General features: G+C 44.4%; 1 long non-coding RNA gene across 1 annotated transcript in view; it reads right to left on the minus strand.

Moving 5' to 3' along the window:
- Positions 1–19,715, minus strand: part of LOC140458417 (uncharacterized) — a 34,267-nt gene that overhangs the window by 11,363 nt on the left and 3,189 nt on the right. The gene's annotated exons all lie outside the window — the stretch shown is intronic.

The raw sequence follows: 19,715 nt of genomic DNA on the forward strand, positions 1-19,715 counted from the left end.
TCAGTGTAACAAAGCCAATGGCTGTCTGTCTTCAACTTAGCTAAGGGCTCAGAGTAGTGGATGCGCTGTCAGCAAGAACATAGCAGAACACCAAACACGATAGTTATGTGCCATGCCATAATAATAAAAAAACTATCTTATTATGCCAGGGATGCAAACCTAAATAAAAAGCAGCTGCTGCTGAAAGACAATCAACTGGGTGAATAACCCTCTTCAAAACCTGCTACATTTCCCATGCCTAATGACCAAAAGTTACAGATTGGCACATTCCAAGGAGCCAGGTCTACACAGAGAGGAGCAGCTGCTGTAGAAGTGCAAGGAATCATAGAATCCCTACAGTGTTGGCCCATCTATTCCACACCAACCCTCCAAAGAGTATTCCACCCAGACCCACTCCCCACCCTATCCCTGTAACCCTGCATTTCCGATGGCTAGGCCACCTAACTTGCACATCCCTGAACACTATGGGCAATTTAGCATGGCCAATCCATCTGACCTGCACATCTTTGGACTGTGGGAAGAAACCAGACAGTCATCCAAGACTAGAGATGAAACTTGGCATTGTGAGGCAGCACTGCTAATCGCCAAACCACCGTGCCACCCACTGATCCAATGGGGAAAGGTCATTTTCTCAGTCCATCTTTCCATAGTATACTGAGGGGCTAGAAACTGTATAAAACTCCTTGGGCTATATATTTGACATGAAATGTGTAGCACCTCAGAGTGTCATGTGTTGAATAAAAAGAAGCAGTTTTGTGCTTAATGTAATGTTAAATTTGAACTGTTACATCATGTACCTTTACAAATGCTATGAATAAGATATATTTTTGTGAAAAGAAAGTCTGGCAGGCCGCAAAGGAAAGATTTTACCACTGCACTCTTGGCAAAAAAAAAACGCAGATGTAGAATTAAGTAATAAATTGAGCATCAATTTAACTTTGCAACTGAATGGCAGGAGCTCCAAGCTGGGAATATCAGATCAATTTGTTAAAATGAAACTTGAAATCACAAGCAATAAATTCTGAGACAAGAGTGTTATCCCCTAGGGCATGGCTAACAAATGAAATCAAGATATATAGGATCTTTGGGAATGTGGTGGAGTCTGGTTCAACTGAGGCATTCAAAAGGGCATTGGATGATGCCAGTTCTGAGGAAGGATCTCTCGACCTGAAATGTTAACTCTGATTCCTCTCCGCAGATGCTGCCAGACCTGCTGAACATTTCCAGCAATTTCTGTTTTTATTTGTCATTGGATGATTAATTGGATAGAAATAGGGTGCAAGGGCATGAAAAAGGCATGAGATTGGCACTAAATAGTGACGTTTATTTAAACCGCTGGTGCAGACACGGTGGGCTGAACAGTCTCCTTTCGTTCTAGAACAGATCTGTGATTTGGTTAAGTACAATATCCGGATCAGTACTAAACTCAGACTAAGTCCGTGAGGTGAGTGCCCTCAACCTCATTCCAGAGCCTGCTACCCACCTGCTTCTTAGTATAACACCAGCCCAACGTAAGGTAGAAAATGCCACCTGACAGCTGAGAACCAACACGGCCACCAGCACAGTCGGAATCCCTGTCAAAATACTAAAATACTGAAATACAGCCGAGAAGCACTCTTGACCTGAGTACCTGATGTCATCTGGATGGAGGAAAGAATGACAGCAGATCGCCACCAAGCCATAATTGTGACCATCTTCAAGAAAGGGAATAATCTAATTACAGCAACAATATGCCATGCTCCCTGCTGTCCACTACAGGGGAAGTTACGGGTGGCACGTTGGCACAGTGGTTAGCACTACTGCCTCACAGCGCCAGAGACCCGGGTTCAATTCCAGCCTCAGACGACTGTCTGTGTAGAGTTTGCACATTCTCCCCGTGTCTGCGTGGGTTTCCTCCGGGTGCTCCGGTTTCCTCCCACAGTCCAAAGGTGTGCAGGTCAGGTGAATTGGCCATGCTAAATTGCCCGTAGTGTTAGGTATGGGGTAAATGTAGGGATACGGGTGGGTTGCACTTCGGCAGGGTGGAGTGGACTTGTTGGGCCGAAGGGCCTGTTTCCCCACTGTAAGTAATCTAATCTTTATTGCAAGAATCCTCCTCAATTGCCTCCACTCATTGGCTGAAGAGCTCCTTCTGGAGGCACATTGTGGCTTCTGGTTCATTAAGAATCCATGGTTCACGATTGCCATCCTTACCCAGTCTGCTCTAAGTGTGACTCCAGACCCACAGCAATATGGTTGACACTTAACTGGGCAATTAGGGATGCGCAATAGTGCTATCCTAGCCAGCAACACCCACATCCTCTCAATGAAGCAAACAATAGAAGCACAGTGGACATGATCTTCACAGTAAGACAAATCCAAGAGAAGTGCAGAGAGATGCAGCAACCTCTGTACATGGCCTTAACAAATGCCTCTGACGCTGTCAATTAGTAAGCATTGTAAAGCATCCTCCTGAAACTGGATGTCCACAAAAGCCATGAACTTCACTAATGGTTCCACTACAATGTGGCTGTAGTGGTAAAGTGGTAATGTTGCTGCCTCTAAGCCAGGAAGCCAGGGTTCAAGTCCCAGCTGCTCCGGAGGTTTATAATATCATCTCTGAACAGGTTGATTAGAAAATATAAAAGAAGAATCCATATAGACCCAATACAAGTGCATACTGGGGTCAAACAAGGCTGTGTGATCCTAACAATGCCATGCTCCACTTTCTAAACCACAACAATCCACTATATATCAATGAAGTTCCCCTGTGGAGTGAAGCTTCCGAACAAGATGAGGCAGAAAACTGTTCAGCCGATGCTACCTCCTGTCTAGAATCCACCCCAAACTCTGAAGTTGCAGCTTGAACGTAAGCACAAGCTCTGAACCATCATCAATCACAGCATTCACTAAGGTATAAAGGGAATGGCCTTCAGCTCAGCAGGAAAACAAAGATCTCCACCAGCCTGCTTCTGCCATGCAAAATTCCCTCAACAATCAAGATCCACAGATAGCCACTGGACAATGTGGATCAATTCTCATACCTTCACAATGAAACTCAACGTTGCCATCTGTGTGCAATGGAGCCTCTGCTATCAGAGGGATTGAGTGATGACAGGGACCTCAAACCTAGCATCAACTCATGATGAAAAGGACAGCCTAGTTACCTGCCATGTGTTGGAGACATGGACAATGTACAGTAGGCACTTCAAATCCCAAGAGAATTATCACCAGTTTTGCCTCTGCAAAATTCTTCAACTCCAACAGCAGGATAAGCATTCAGTGTCCTTTCTCTGTCCAACATCCCAAGGTAGTTATGATCAATCAAGAGTGTTGGGCTAAACTGTCTCAAAGAAGCTCTCCACTCTGACCTTTGTCATGACAAGCAGCTACCAGGAGGACAAAAGAAACACTTCAAGAACATCCTCAAAGCCTCCTGAAAAACATGCAACATCCCCACCAAAGGGTGGGAATTTCTTGCCGAAGACATCTGAACTGAAGAAGCATCCATGAATGAGCCAACCATCTTGAGTACCTCAAATGGCACGGTGGCTCAGTGGTTAGCACTGCTGCTTCACAGCGCCAGGGACTAGGGTTCAATTCTCGCCTTGAACGACTGTCTGTGTGGAGTTTGCACATTCTCCTCGTGTCTGCGTGGGTTTCCCCCAGGTTTCCTCCTACAGTCCAAAGATTTTCAGGTTAGGTGAATTGGCCATGTTAAATTGCTCCATAGTGTTAGATGCATTAGTCAGGGGTGAATTTAGGGGAATGGGTCTGGGTGGGTTGCTCTTTGGAAGGTCAGTGTGGAGTTATTGGGTCGAAGGGCCTGTTTCCACAGTGTAGGGAATCTAATCTAATCGAGTGATCACGGTGGCTCAGTGGTTAGCACTGCTGCCTCACAGCAGCAGGGTCCCAGGTTCAATTCCAGCCTTGGGTGCCTGTCTGTGTGAAGTTTGCACATTCTCTCCATGTTTGTGTGGGTTTCCTCCGGTTTCCTTCCACAGTCCAAAGATGTGCATGCCAGGTGAATTAGCCATGCTAAATTGCCCATAGTGTTAGATGCATTAGTCAGAGGGAAATGGGACTGAGTGGGTTACTCTTCGGAGGGGTGATGTAGACTTGTTGGGCCAAAGGGCCTGTTTCCACACTGTAAAAAAAAAGTTCAGGTGGAGGCTAAGTGCAAACAGCAGAGCCAGTGTGTGGAAACCCAAGTACTCACCCACCACTCAGCTCACTGAGCACCACCCATAACAGGTTGTGTGGATCCAGCCTTGGTCACCTCAGGACCCACAACTGTAGACTAGGAGAAAGCCATCCCCAGTCCTGAGGTGCTACCTCAAAAGAACATAAACCTTACAGGGTCAATTCCTACTTTGAGCTAAGTTGAGGCCATTACAAATAGATTCTGAACCCCTGAGCTTGCGAGAGGAAAACTCATCGAGTGTGCACATGTGCAACTCAGTCATCCTGCTCAGCTTAATTTTTATTTCAAAAATATACTTTAATAGTAAAAATATCTTCATATACATATATAGTCACTAGAGCAGTTCTGTTCTGTACAGTAGCAAATGAAGAAACAAGCATTGGAATTAGTGTCTATCCAACAAAACAAACCAAAGGCATTTCTGAGGAAACTCTGATTTCTCTCCACAGATGCTGCTAGACCTGCTGAGCTTTTCTATTTTTGTCAAAGACGTTTCTTACTTATACAAGACCATAATTACATATATTTGAGGTATTGGGGGGGTCTGATAACTGAACGCACCCCCATTTAACTTCAGCAGAAAGACTTTAGATGGTTGTCTTTCCCCACTGCACTTTGACAGCAGCTACCCAAACGTTAGTGCATCCCTCAGCATGTAGGCCTGGACCTTGGAATGTGCCAGTCTGTAACACTCGTTCGGGGTCAACTCCTTGCTATGAAAGACCAACAAGCTGCAGGCAGACCAAAGAGCACTATCTGAACAGCATGTTGGCAATCACAATCCATACTATTAATGGTAAAATGAACAGAAAGCACATTTTCCAATTTTGCAGTGATGCAATTGCCCACAAGTGCACGTGATGAAAATTACACAATTGTTCCATATCCTCTCAATGCTCAGATTTACCAAACATATGTTCTTGATGAAGGTAGCCCTTTTATATCACTGACCTGGAAAACATTTTCAGTCAAATTGGTATCATTATTGAAACCTTAGTTCTAAAAATCTCCATTCTGTACAATTCCAGCCTTCCCATTTGTCTTCTTTTTGCCACACCCATTCCTTTCTTCCCGTGTCATATTTTCCTCACCCCACACCTTCTTCCTCTGCCATTCCCAATCCCCACTCTATGCCTTGAATGAATTCTGTCCTCTAACACTTTCCCACCCATGCTATTACACTCTCCTCCTGCCATCCAAATTTCATCTGATCAGATTCTGATATCTTTGATCCCAACTTATAAATTTATTTTTGCAAGTAAACAAAAAGAACTTTCATTTTTTTCTGCATGTTCCAGAGCTTCACCACATATTTATTGCTCTATTATTTTCTGGATTGACTTTGTTGCTCTCCTTAAATCTTCCATCATGGTCGAGTCTTCATTAGGGATGGGTCTCCTGAGGTCTAATGAGGGCCTCTTGTGGGGATATGTGGAAGTGCTGCACTTGTAATGTGCTCATGAATTCTTTTGGAACTTGAGTTTGGGATACCAATCCTCTGGATTGTTTTGGAGCCTTCTGGAATTAAAGATTAATCTACAGAACATTGTTGTATTAATCTTGGAACAAACATAACACAAGCATTTTGGTTTAAACTGGCTTATTAGTTCTAAATGTGGAATAGAGGGATGTGGAAAAGTATGTTTGACTGACAATTGAGATTCATCCAAAGTCTGTTGCCTTTGCAATCACCATGGTAAGACATTGTGTCACACGGTGTGAGAGGGATTGTGTAATAAACATCTAGGATTGACAATCCCTATCTCTACTAGGTGTAATTTTCATCTTCAAACCATGATTTAGTTTTAGTTTTATCACATGAAGCTTTTGTCTCTGGATTACTGTGGCACAGATATATGTAGTTTAGCACCTCTAGTCTGTTGTACTGGATGAAATGAAGGAGCCCATTTACACACGGCAAACTCATACAAATAGCAATGAGTTAGAACTGGAATTAGGTTTTATCGTCACGTGTAGTCAAGTACAGGGCTACAGGAGTACAGTGCAGTCTACAATGTCTTCATTCCTGGTTAAAAATCACACACCAGGTTATAGTCCAACAGGTTTAACTGGAAGCATACTAGCTTTCAGAGCGTCGCTCCTTCATCAAGTGATAGAGTGACGCTCCAAAAACTAGTGTGCTTCCAATTAAACCTGTTGAACTATAACCTGGTGTTGTGTGATTTTTAACTTTGTACACCCCAGTCCAACACCGGCATCTCCAATTCATTCCCAGTGCCATCTTAGGTACAAAGGTACCTAGCTACAAAACCTTAGGCACAAAATAGAAAAATAAAGAAATAAGTTAAAAGTTCAACACTACACTTCTTCTTAGTATAAAATAGAAAAATAAAGAAAGTTAAAAATTCAGCATTACATACCATCCTTAGCCATGGGGCTGCCGATGCTCCACATGGGACTTTCCCTTCGGGGGCTTGCACTCCCCACTAAGGCTTGATCTTTCTTTTGCGCTAGGCTCATTCTCTCACTCGTGCTGGGCTCAATGTCCTTCATGCTGCCGTCTTGCAACCCACCACAGAGACCCACTTGGGCTCACCAGTCACCATGGTGCCAACCACAATCCGGCCAACTTGCCTCAGACTGCTCAAGTTCTGGCTGGCTCACCAGTCACCTCATTGCTGAGTGCCAAAGTCCTGCTCCAGATCACAGGTGCTGCCACAGTCCAGATCACAATGCCATTAGCTTCGCGACTGAGCTCTCTCCAGTTAGTGACTGGGTAATCTCTTACTTAGTGAAATAACACAAAGGATTGTAGATGATTAGATTCCCTACAGTATGGAAACAGGCCCTTCGGCCCAATAAGTCCACACCGACCCTCTGACGAATAGCCCACCCGGCTGTATTCCCCCTGCCCTATATATACCCCTGACTAATGCACTAACACGACGGGCAATTTAGCATGGCCAATTCACCTAACCTGCACATCTTTGGACTGTGAGAGGAAACCGGAGCACCTGGAGGAAATCCACACAGACACGGGGAGAATGTGCAAACTTCACACAGACTGTTGCCCGAGGTAGGAATCAAACCCGGGCCCCTGACACTGTGAGGGAGCAGTGCTAACCACTGAGCCTTTTAATTCAGATTCTAGAAATCTGAAACAAAAACAGAAACTGCTGGAGAAAATCAGCAGGTCTGATAGCATCTGTGGAGAGAAAGAAGAGTTAACATTTTGGGTCCTTGACCCTTCTTCAGAACTGATGGTAGCAACGAAAGGTGGCATACATGCTGTAGTCAGAGGGTTAGGCATATGGAAAAAGTGATGTGGAGGCAGAGCCCAGTGCCTGATAAAGATAGCTAGGCAGACAAAGGGATAGATAATGGTAATCCAGGGAGAAGAAAGAGCTGTTAATGGTGACCATAAGTAGGTGAAAATGAATAGATGAAAATCAGCAGAAAGCAAAAGGTGGACAGTAGCTTTGTAATATGGAATGGAAGATTAGGGAGGGTGGTAAAAAAGGAGGGGGGGTGGCATTGCTAATTAGAAATGGTATAACGGCTGCAGAAAGGAAGTTTGAGGGGGATCTGCCTCTGGAGGTAGTATGGGCTGAAGTCAGAAATAGGAAAGGTGCAGTCACCTTGTTGGGTGTTTATTATAGGCCCCCCAATAGCAGCAGAGATGTGGAGAAACAGATTGGGAAACAGATTTTGGAAAGGTGCAGAAGCCACAGGGTCGTAGTCATGGGCGACTTCAACTTCCCAAATATAGATTGGAAGCTCTTTCGATCAAGTAGATTGGATGGGGCGGTGTTTGTGCAGTGTGTCCAGGAAGCTTTTCTAACGCAGTATGTAGATTGTCCAACCAGAGGGGACGCCATATTGGATTTGGTACTCGGTAATGAACCGGGACAAGTGGTGGGCTTGTTAGTGGGTGAACATTTTGGTGATGGCGACCACAATTCTGTGACTTTCACCTTGGTTATGGAGAGAGATAGGTGCGCACAACAAGGAAGTTTTTACAATTGGGGGAAGGGAAATTACGATGCTGTAAGACAGGATTTGAGGAGCATACGTTGGGAGCATAGGCTGTCAGGGAAGGATGTGGTGGAAATGTGGGACTTTTTCAAGGAGCAGATACGACGTGTCCTTGATATGTATGTACCGATCAGGCAGGAAAGAAATGGTCGTGTGAGGGAGCCTTGGTTGACGAGAGAGGTTGAATGTCTAGTAAAGAGGAAGAAGGAGGCTTACATAAGGTTGAGGAAACAAGGTTCAGACAGAGCAGTGGAGGGATACAGGATAGCCAGAAGGGACCTGAAGAAAGGGATTAGGAGAGCTAAGAGAGGGCATGAAAAATCCCTGGCGGATAGGATCAAGGATAACCCCAAGGCATTCTATGCGTATGTGAGAAACCTGAGAATGACGAGAACGATGGTAGGTCCGATCAAGGACAGTGGTGGGAGACTGTGTATTGAGTCGGAAGAGATAGGAGAGGTCTTGAACAAGTATTTCTCTTCAGTATTTACGAACGAGAGGGACCGTATTGTTGAAGAGGAGAGTGTGAAACGGACTGATAAGCTAGAAGAGATACCTGTTAGGAAGGAAGATGTGTTGGACATTTTGAACAACTTGAGGATAGACAAGTCCCCCGGGCCTGACGGGATATATCCGAGGATTATGTGGGAAGCAAGAGAGGAAATTGCAGTACCGTTGGCAATGATCTTCTCGTCTTCACTGGCAACTGGGGTGGTACCAGGGGACTGGAGAGTAGCGAATGTTGTGCCCCTGTTCAAAAAAGGGAATAGGGATAACCCCGGGAATTACAGGCCAGTTAGTCTTACTTCTGTGGTAGGCAAAGTAATGGAAAGGGTACTGAGGGATAGGATTTACGAGTATCTGGAAAGACACTGCTTGATTAGGGACAGCCAGCACGGATTTGTGAAGGGTAGGTCTTGCCTTACAAGTCTTATTGAATTCTTCGAGGAGGTGACCAAGCATGTGGATGAGGGTAGGGCAGTGGATGTAGTGTACATGGATTTTAGTAAGGCATTTGATAAGGTTCCCCATGGTAGGCTTATGTGGAAAGTCAGGAGGCATGGGATAGAGGGAAATTTGGCCAATTGGATAGAAAACTGGCTAACCGGTCGAAGTCAGAGAGTGGTGGTAGATGGTAAATATTCAGCATGGAGTCCAGTTACAAGTGGAGTTCCGCAGGGATCAGTTCTGGGTCCTCTGCTGTTTGTAATTTTTATTAATGACTTAGAGGAGGGAGTCGAAGGGTGGGTCAGTAAATTTGCAGATGATACAAAGATAGGTGGAGTTGTGGACAGTGAGGAGGGCTGTTGTCGGCTGCAGAGGGACTTAGATATGATGCAGAGCTGGGCTGAGGAGTGGCAGATGGAGTTCAACCCTGCCAAGTGTGAGGTTGTCCATTTTGGAAGAACAAATAAGAATGCGGAATACAGGGTTAATGGTAGGGTTCTTGGTCAGGTGGAGGAACAGAGGGATCTTGGGGTCTATGTACATAGATCTTTGAAGGTTGCCACTCAGGTGGATAGAGTTTGTAAGAAGGCCTATGGAGTATTATCGTTCATTAGCAGAGGGATTGAATTCAAGAGTCGTGAGGTGATGTTGCAGCTGTACAGGACTTTGGTTAGGCCACATTTGGAGTACTGTGTGCAGTTCTGGTCGCCTCACTTTAGGAAAGATGTGGAAGCTTTGGAGAGGGTGCAGAGAAGATTTACCAGGATGTTGCCTGGAATGGAGAGTAGGTCGTACGAGGATAGGTTGAGAGTTCTCGGCCTTTTCTCGTTGGAACGGCGAAGGATGAGGGGTGACTTGATAGAGGTTTATAAGATGATCAGAGGAATAGATAGAGTAGACAGTCAGAAACTTTTTCCCCGGGTACAACAGAGTGTTACAAGGGGACATAAATTTAAGGTGAAGGGTGGAAGGTATAGGGGAGATGTCAGGGGTGGGTTCTTTACCCAGAGAGTGGTGGGGGCATGGAATGCGCTGCCCGAGGGAGTGGTAGAATCAGATTCATTGGCGACCTTTAAGCGGCATTTGGATAGGTACATGGATGGGTGCTTAATCTAGGATAAAAGTTCGGCACAACATCGTGGGTCGAAGGGCCTGTTCTGTGCTGTATTGTTCTATGTTCTATGTTCTATGTTCTATGTATGATACCAAGATATCATCTTGAATCAGAAAATGGAGAATCCGTATGAATGGAGATAAGAAACAATAATGGAAAGAAGACACCGGTGACAGTAGTTTCTAGGAGCACAGACAGTACTTTGTAGGACAGTATTTTGGAGTTTGAAAAGAAAATAAAGTAGCACACATAAAACTATTTAATATGAGCCATGGCGTTGGAAGTAGTATTTTAGCATGGGTAGAGAATTGACTAACTAAAAGAAGACAGAGAGTGGGAATGAAGGGGGCATTTTCATTTAACCTGTAACTAATGGTGTGCCATAGATACCAGTGCTCAGGCCACAATTAGTTATATATTAATTGACTGGATGAGGGAAAGAATATCCTATCGACAAGTTTGGTGGGACGGTGAGTGATGAGGATGATATACAGAATCTATACAGGAATAGACATAAAATGAGTGGACAAACACTTGGCAGATGAAATATAATGTGGGGAAATGTGAGGTTATGCACTTTGGCAGGAAGAATAGAGGAGTTGTATCTTATTTAAGTGGAGAAATACTGCAGCAGCACAAAAGGGACTTGGGGGTCCTCGTGCATGAATGAAAAAAACTTGCTTAGGGAAATCAAAGATTGTGGGGAAAAGGCTAGAAATGATCAGATCAGACATGATGTCATTGACCAATGTATCAGACCTGATGGACTGAATGGCCTACTTTGCTCCTACATGGCATTATAGCATTATGCAGCACTCCCTCAGTACTGTAATGAGGGGTCACCTCAAATTACATGTTCAGATTCTTCAACAGGAGGAAAGATCATGTCAGTATTCAAGAATAAGTTAGATTGTTAGTTGAATGAAAATGGAATGAGAGGGATTTGGGAACGTGCAGGAACAGACATTCCCTACTGTGGAGGATAAAGTCTAACTGGTTAACCCTGACAGCTTGTTCACGTGTTTTAATTTCTGTGTAAGCTACTTGTGCTTTGGGAGATTGACCTTACTTTATTCAAGTTTTGCTCTTGTTTACTTTCCTCTGCGATGGGCTCATTCTCTCATTCATGGTGGGCTCAACCTCCTTCATGCTGCCGTACAGCAACCCAGCACAGAGACCCACCCAGGCTCAGCAGTCACCATGCTGCCAACCACCATCTGGCCAACCTGCCTCAGACTGCTCGAGTTCTGGCTGGCTCACCAGCCACCTCATTGCCAAGTGCCAAAGTCCTGCTCCAGACCACAGCTGCTGCCATGCTCCGGGTCACAATGCCATTGTCTTCACGACTGAGTTTTCAGATAAATATATCTCAGGGTCCAAACTGGATTTTCTTTTTACATCTTGTTCTCTAAGATTGCTTTTGCACCAGTAACAAATGCTATAGTTCAGAATGCCAATTTGGTGAAGAATGGTACTGGAGCAAATCTTTCTTTCTTAGTACAGCCAGTGTAGCATGACTGCCCTCTGTTTAACAAAAATACCCTGCTCTTTCAAATCTAATGTCGATCTTGCTTTTTGAGCACTTTTCTTTGCATCCATAACTTTGTATTCCTTAGTCTATGAGCAATCAATCTTTGTGTGGTATAATCTGCATGTACTGCACATGAAACAATACCTATCACTGTATGTAGGTACAGTGACAATAATAAATCAAATCAAATCAAAATCATTTACATTGAGCAGGAGCTGACAGATTCACATTTTTGCGGATGAGAGTTGGGCCACGCTGGGCCATTAACCTTTTACGGTGCTGCTGGTGAAAATAAAATTTTATTTCCCCATTGCACACCACCTTCGTTCCTTACTGGAAAAAACAACTGAGATCTCTATTCACTTCCCTGAAATTTCCCGGTTTGATGATTTCAATTTTCTTGACTTCAGCAGAGGGCTTGTCTGGGAAACAGTCACTTGGAGGCTTCTGTGAGAGGCTACCTATGATCAAAGCATTTGTTTTAGCTTCTGTTGCTCACAGATTTCTCTTTCTTGCTTCAGGGACAGCTGTATCATACATTCCCCACCACGCAACTGCTACATCTTGAGTCACAATGTTGGAAGCCAAGGGAATACTTTCCCTTAAGTGTGTTTCTATTTTGCAGTTTGCATTCCCTCTTTTGAGACAAAGGTTTGAAACAGCTGGAATTTCTTCTACACTGGAATGAGGGAGGTAAATATTGGACGTGTTCAAAGTGTTCAAAGGCTTACCTGTCCTCGATTTCTTCATAGCCAACTGCCGCCGCGACATTAACCGCTTCAACCTCTCCACCCCTCTCACTCACTCCAACCTCTCACCCTCAGAACGTGCAGCCCTCCACTCCCTCCGTTCCAACCCCAATCTCACTATCAAACTGGCAGACAAGGGAGGCGCGGTAGTAGTTTGGCGCACCGACCTTTACACCGCTGAGGCTAAACGCCAACTCACGGACACCTCCTCCTACTGCCCCCTTGACCATGACCCCACCTCCCACCACTAAACCATCATCTCCCAGACCATCCATAACCTCATCACCTCAGGGGATCTCCCATCCACCGCCTCCAACCTCATAGTCCCACAACCCTGCACCGCCTGATTCTACCTCCTGCCCAAAATCCACAAACCTGACTGCCCCGGCCGACCCATTGTCTCAGCCTGCTCCTGCCCCACCGAACTCCTCTCTGCATACCTTGACACGGTCCTGTCCCCCTTTGTCCAAGAACTCCCCACCTACATTCGGGACACCACCTACGCCCTCCACCTCCTCCATGATTTTTGCTTCCCCGGTCCCCAACGCCTTATCTTCACCATGGACATCCAGTCCCTGTACACCTCCATCCCCCATCACGAAGGACTCCGCTTCTTCCTTTCCTGCCGTACCAACCAGTACCCTTCCACTGACACCCTCCTTCGACTGACTGAACTGGTCCTCACCCTGAACAACTTCTCTTTCCAATCCTTCCACTTCCTCCAAACCAAAGGAGTAGCCATGGGCACCTGCATGGGCCCCAGCTATGCCTGCCTCTTCGTAGGATACGTGGAACAGTCCATCTTCCACAGCTACACTGGTACCAGCCCCCACCTTTTCCTCCGCTACATCGATGACTGTATCGGCGCTGCCTCGTGCTCCCACAAGGAGATTGAACAGTTCATCCACTTTACCAACACCTTCCACCCCGACCTCAAATTCACCTGGACCGTCTCAGACTCCTCTCTCCCCTTCCTAGACCTTTCCATTTCTATCTCGGGCGACCGAATCAACACGGACATTTACTATAAACCGACCGACTCCCACAGCTACCTAGACTAAGTCTCCTCCCACCCTGCCCCCTGTGAAAACACCATCCCATATTCCCAATTCCTTCGTCTCTGCCACATCTGCTCCCAGGAGGACCAGTTCCAATACCGTACAACCCAGATGGCCTCCTTCTTCAAAGACCGCAATTTCCCCCCAGACATGATCGACGATGCTCTCCACCACATATCCTCCACTTCCTGCTCCTCCACCCTTGAGCCCGCCCCTCCGATCGCCACCAGGACAGAACTCCACTGGTCCTCACCTACCACCCCACCAACCTCCATATACATCGTATCATCCGTCGTCATTTCCGCCACCTCCAAACGGACCCCACCACCAGGGATATATTTCCCTCCTCTCCCCTATCAGCGTTCCGAAAAGACCACTCCCTCCGTGACTCCCTCGTCAGGTCCACACCCCCCCAACAACCTAACCTCCACTCCCGGCACCTTCCCCTTCAACCGCAAGAAATACAAAACTTGCGCCCAAACCTCCCCCCTTACTTCCCTCCATGGCCCCAAGGGATCCTTCCATATCCGCCACAAATCACCTGCGCCTCCACACACATCATTTATTGCATCCGCTGCACCCAATGTGGCCTCCTCTACATTGGGGAGACAGGCCGCCTACTTGCGGAACATTTCAGAGAACACCTCTGGGACACCCGGACCAACCAACCCAACCGCCCCGTGGCTCAACACTTCAACTCCCCCTCGCAGTCCACCAAGGACATGCAGGTCCTTGGACTCGTCCATCACCAGACCATAGCAACACGACGGCTGGAGGAAGAGCGCCTCATCTTCCGCCTAGGAACCCTCTAACCACAAGGGATGAATTCAGATTTCTCCAGTTTCCTCATTTCCCCTCCCCCCACCTTGTTTCAGCCAAATCTCTCGAACTCAGCACCGCCTTCCTAACCTGCAATCTTCTTCCTGACCTCTCCGCCCCCACCCCCACTTCGGCCAATCACCCTCACCTTGACCTCCTTCCACCTATCACATTTCCAACACCTCTCCCCCAAGTCCCTCCTCCCTACCTTTTATCTTAGCCTGATGGACACACTTTCCTCATTCCTGAAGAAGGGCTCATGCCCGAAACGTCGATTCTCCTGTTCCTTGGATGCTGCCTGACCTGCTGCGCTTTTCCAGCAACACATTTTCAGCTCTGATCTCCAGCATCTGCAGTCCTCACTTTCTCCCCGTGTTCAAAGTGTGTAGAAAATAAGACAGAGTATTTAAATACACCACAACAAAACAGAAGTTAATGAGGTTTAATTTCAGGTATCACATTGTTGACCAGATTTAAATGGATTAAAACATTGCATAAAATAAAGATGGTTTTATGCTTCTGCTCCAGGGCTGGTATTATGGACAAGGTTTCTTATTCCACTGAAAGTGCAGTTTAAAAATATAACCAGCAGAGAGCAGTGACAGTGAGGCAAAGCATTAAAACAAACAAAATAATAACATAATCCTACCAGCAGATGTGCTTTGAGTTGCTTACAGTAAATAGGATAACATGCTATTTTCTAATGGTAGTTGCATTGGACCATGTAAAGCGCAATAGTCTTTTGTTAAAGTTGAACTTACTTGGTCTGTCTCTTTGAAGGCTCAGGGTCAAATTCCAGTAAAGAAATACAATGTTGAGGGCAATTAAAGTTTTATTTTTATTAACAAGGGGAAAGTTTTCAGGTTGAAATGCATTTGTGTATCTTAGGGTCCAAACTGGATTTTCTTCTTAGCTCTTGTTCTCTAAGATTGCTTTTGCACCAGTAACAAATGCTATCATTCAGAAAGCCAACTGATGAAGGATGATACTGGAGCCAATCTTTCTTTATCCCATACTTACTTGTAGAGTGAAACATTACAAGCATACACCTAGGACAAAAGTACTAATTGCTGGAAAAGCTCAGCAGGTCTGGTCACATCTGTGCAGAGAAATCACAGTTAACATTTTGGGTCAAGTGACCCTTCTCACAACTGTACACCTCTTAACTCGAGGGCTGTTGTAGTGCAGTGTTAGTGTCCTTATCTCTGAGCAAGAAAATCCAGGTTCAAATAACATCTACTCTTGTGTCACAGCATGTCTAAACAGGTTGGTTATTAAAACAATTTATTCATGAGATGTAGGCATCACTGACTGGGCCAGCTTTTATTGCCTATCCCTAGCTGTCCTTGACAGGGTATTGCTTTTCTGAACCGCTGCCATCCACATAATCAAGGTAGATCCTAATGCCATTAGGAAGGGAGTTCCAGGATTTTGACCTAGTAATTAAAATAATTACACTTTCAAACTCAATCACATGCAGTTTCAGTGCCTCTTTCAAATGTGTAAATAATACATATGACTTGGATACTGAATTACAGGTAGTTCTTCTATAACGCAATTGTTGTGTTCTTCTGCAACCCCGCAGGATAGAAAAATTGCACTTGAGAAACTGGACTTAAAATGTTGGCGATTACAGCCAACACCCATTTTAAAAGTTCACACTTTAGAAACAGTATCCCCAATTCATCAATCGCGTTACAGCGAATCGCGTTAATGAAATGTGCATTACAGCAGAATGATCTGTACCACACAAAGTTAAAAATCACACAACACCAGGTTATAGTCCAACAGGTTTAATTGGAAGCACTAGCTTTCGGAGCGCTGCTCCTTCATCAGGTGGCTGTGATGAAGGAGCAGCACTGTGAAAGCTAGTGCTTCCAATTAAACCTGTTGGACTATAACCTGGTGTTGTGTGATTTTTAACTTTGTACACCCCAGTCCCAACACTGGCATCTCCAAATCATGTACTACACAAAATTTCAAAATTTGCTGATGATACAAATCTTGGAGCTGCAGCAAACAGAAAGGATGAGATTGATGCGCTGCAGCAGTATAGATACGCTAGCAGAATAGGTAGTCAAGTGGCAGGTGGAATTTGGTACAGAGAAGTATCGGGAGAAGGAATATGGGTCAAGTGCTGGCAAACGGGACTAGATTAATTTAGGATATATGGTCAGCATGGACGAATTAGACCGAAGGCTTTGTTTGCGTGCTGTACACCTCTATGGTTCTAAACTCCTGCTATTCATATACCCATCCAGGTGCCTTTTAAATGTCGTAATTGTACCAGCCGCCACCATTTCCTCTGGCAGCTCATTCCATACACACACCACCCTCCACGTGAAAATGTTACCCCTTAGATCTCTTTTAGATTTTTCCCCTTTCATCCTAAACCTATGCCCTCTAATTCTAGATTCCCCCACCCCAGGGAAAAGACCTTGGCTATTTACCCTATCCATGCCCCTCATGATTTATAAACCTCTATAAAGTCACCCCTCAGCTTTTGACGCTCCAGGGAAAACAGCCCCAGCCTATTCAACCACTCCCTATAGCTCAAATCCCCCAACCCTGGCAACATCCTTGTAAATCTTTTCTGAACCCCTTCCAAGTTTCACAACATCCTTCCTTAGGAGGGAGACCAGAATTGCACGCAATTTTTCGAGAGCTAGCATGTGTTTTATGGCCTGAATGGCTTCATCCTGGATCAAAATGTATATATAACCCAGCCGTGTATATATTTCCTTTACAAGTATTTCTCCAATTTCTTTTTTTAAAATTACAACTGAATCAGCTTTCAATACCCTGTCAAGAAACACATCTGGATCACACCTTGCTGTAAAAATAGGTTTTCCCCTCTTTGCTAATTATCTTAAATCTGCATCCATTGGTAATGATCCACCCTCCAGTAGAAACAGTTTATCCTTATTTACTCTATCAAAATCATGCACCTCCTAATTTTAAAAACCGTTATTAACCTTCTACGCTCTGAAGAGAACCTTATCAGTCTTTCTGGGTGTCCACGTAACAGACACCCACCAATCTTCGTGCATTGCACATTTCAAAGGGAATGAGATGTAAACATCAGGAAGTTTTGCCAAAATTATACAAGGCATTAGTTAGATCACACCCAAATTCCTGTGACCAATTTTGTTTCTCTTATTTATTTTTATTCATTCATGGGATGTGTGTATTGCTGGCTAGGCCAACATTTATTACCCATTCCTAAATGCCCAGAGGGCAGTTAAGAGTCAATTATATTGCTTTGGGTCTAGAGTTACATGTAGGTCAGAGCAGCTAAGACGTTCTTCCCTAAAGGACGTTAGTGAACCAGATGGGTTTTTTTACTCCAATTAGTGGCGGTTACATTGTTGCCATTAGACTAGAATTTTATTGCATTTTTATTGAATTCAAAATCACCAACTGCTATGGTTGTATTCAAACGCATGTCTTCAGCCCATTAGCCGGAAGTTATGGATTACCAGCCCGGCTACATCACCACTATGCTATCCCTCCCAAAGGGGAAAGGAAAGGAGTCTGGGAAGGCTAGGAGAAAATGAGGACTGCACATGCCGGAGATCAGAGCTGAAAACGTGTTGCTGGAAAAGCGCAGCAGGTCAGGCAGCATCCAAGGAGCAGGAGAATCGACGTTTCGGGCATGACCCCTTCTTCAGGAATGAAGGCTCACTAGGTTGATCCTGGGTACAGAGGAAATGTTGAGTAGCTTGGGCCTTTAGTCATTGGAGTTTAAAAGAATGAGAGGTGTCTTTGTTGAAACATACATGATTCTCCAGAAGCTTTGACACACTAGAAGGGTTGTTTCTTCTTGTAGGAGACTTGAGAACCAGAGGGCATAATCTCAGAGTAAGGGGTCACCAATTTAAGACAGAGATAAGGAGGAATTTATTCTCTCAAAGGGTAGTGAATCTGTAGAATGTTGTACCATAGAGGACTGTTGTGTCGTTAAGCAGATTCAAGGCTGAGATAGATTTTTAATCAGTAAAGCAGTCAAGTGGTATAGGGAAAAGATGATAGTAGTCATGATTTGGAGATGCCGGTGTTGGACTGGGGTATACAAAGTTAGAAATCACACAACACCAGGTTATAGTCCAACAGGTTTAATTGGAAGCACACTAGCTTTCGTAGTGTTGCTCCTTCATCAGGTGATAGAGCGATTCTCTGAAAGCTAGTGTGCTTCCAATTAAACCTGCAGGACAATAACCTGGTGTTGTGTGATTTTTAACTAGGGAAAAGACGGAATGGTGGAGTGCTTTTTATATTTGATGCCTCTAATTATAAGGAAAAGAATCTTTTTTTTGTCATCTTTATCAGCTTCTCCTGCCACCTTCAATGATTTATGAAATAAACCCCAATGTTTCTTTTTTCATGAACCTGCATCTCCTTTAAAATATAAATCCTTACAAATTACCATTGCTGGGGGCATATTTGCTCCTGATTATGCAGTGTCAATTCAGCAAAGACTTATCAGAAATCTCAAAATGGAGTTCAGTTTAACAGTTCTTCCAAATTATGGCCCCTGTGGCAATTCAGCACTCTTTCAGCACTGCACTGCAGTGTGGGTCTTGATTTAAAGATCCAAACCTTGAAGGCACAACTTTCTGACTCAAAGGTGAGGACGCTGCTGTTTGAACCACAGCTAGCTAGCACTCTTTGCTAATTTCCTTATGAATGTTATCATTTGTTTCATGTCTTCTTTTTATTATTGACCTGTTTGTTCATTAGTCTTCAGTTTTGTTGGAAAACTGAGATGACAGGTGGAAGGTGGAAGCAATTGGAACCCAGTCTAGTGATTGTTCTCTGTTTACTTGGGTTTATACATTGTCACTGGCAATTTTGCTAGCTCTGATCTATATTTTAGAATTTTACATCCCTCATCTCTCAAGTTCTGAATTGTAACAATCGGTAGTATGCTAGTGCTCAAAGTAATGACATGGGAAATGTGACCTGACAAACAAGCATTTATAAAGTAACAGAAGCCTTATGACTGCACATGATGAGGCAAGATGATAGATTGTGCTATAACACTTGAGGTGTTATCAATGAATTGCAATAGGTAAAGTTTAACAGGAAGAGTAATTCTTATAGGGATTGTGTGCAATACATATGTTCTAGATAAATATAATTGATATAATGCCTTCACAATGTGTGTTCACAACAACATGTCTCCAGAGCATATAACCAAAAAGAATGAAAGATAATAAAACACAGTTGTTTATCAGGAAATTATATATATTTACTGCTGTATAACATCACAAAGTCTTGGGGCTCACAATCATTACAGACCCATAAAGATGTGAAT

Source organism: Chiloscyllium punctatum, chromosome 33, assembly GCF_047496795.1.
Source record: "Chiloscyllium punctatum isolate Juve2018m chromosome 33, sChiPun1.3, whole genome shotgun sequence".
In the NCBI taxonomy this organism is placed as follows: Eukaryota; Metazoa; Chordata; class Chondrichthyes; order Orectolobiformes; family Hemiscylliidae; genus Chiloscyllium; species Chiloscyllium punctatum.